Source organism: Mytilus trossulus, unplaced genomic scaffold (genome assembly GCF_036588685.1).
Source record: "Mytilus trossulus isolate FHL-02 unplaced genomic scaffold, PNRI_Mtr1.1.1.hap1 h1tg000070l__unscaffolded, whole genome shotgun sequence".
NCBI lineage: Eukaryota > Metazoa > Mollusca > Bivalvia > Mytilida > Mytilidae > Mytilus > Mytilus trossulus.
Window position 1 is genome coordinate 2,110,850 of NW_026963294.1, and position 1,115 is coordinate 2,111,964.

Below are 1,115 nucleotides of genomic sequence, written 5' to 3' on the forward strand. Positions count from 1 at the left end.
ATCTTCAGTGAAAGCATTAAAAAAAAAATTAACTGTGAAACTGTCATATTGTTTTTCATGTTAATAGCACAAGAATGAGTAAAAATTTATGAAAAAGGAAAAATCATCAAAATGGGTACGGTACTTTCAAATGGTTGAAGCAAAATAGAAGTGCACCACCATATGATTTTTCTTCAGTCAATTTGTTTGCAGTCACTCAAACCCATATATCAGGTTAAGATTAAAAGTCTAATTCTAAAAATCTTTGGCTCCTCACTGATAGGTGTACATCCGTTACAATAAATTAAGATTGAAAAGCAACCATGATATTTCGCAGCAAAATTTTTATATGTTGATTAACGCATATATCATGTATATCCGTGTGCTATTAGGTGCGTCTTGGTGTATTATAGTTAACAATTTCCAAATAGGCTACCTATATTTAGGCGGCAGTTCATTCCAGCTTATGATGGATCTTACGAAGAAACTATGTTTTCGTTTGTCTGTACTTAATCCTCATCTGACAAATCGTGTTTTATTTTTTATGGAAGTGACGAGCCATGCAGTCGATCTTGCTACAAAAATTCAGAAATTTGGATTGAAATTATTTGGTTGAATAATTACTCACATATTAATGCTGTGCTATCGCTTAGGGGTAAAATATTTTGCATAAAGGGCCAACCCGTGGTAAAATCACGATATATTCAACATGTTCAAGCCCCATAAATTATTTCTTAATTTATTTGTGTGACATAAACACATTTTGTCACATTAGGACGGCTTAAGTGTTTAAACTTTAAACGGGTGATATCCGAAGTTGGTACGCCATTTAGCTTTTAAGATCTAACTGTACAGGATTAACTTCAGGAGAAGATACCTGAAATTAACTATTAGACGGTGGCGAGATATTTTGGGGCGAATTGTCTAGCGTTCGTTGGTCTGGCCTCCTTCATAAAAAATGGCAAAAAAAAAATAAAGACAAATATTATCAAATGAAATACGGCCTTATAAAAAAAAAAAGTTTTTTGTTTGTTTGTACAGAATGAAACTAATTATTATAACACTTGTTACAGGCCATTTAAGAGATATATATAAATGATCATTAAGGTTTTAAAATTATAAATCAACACTTTATT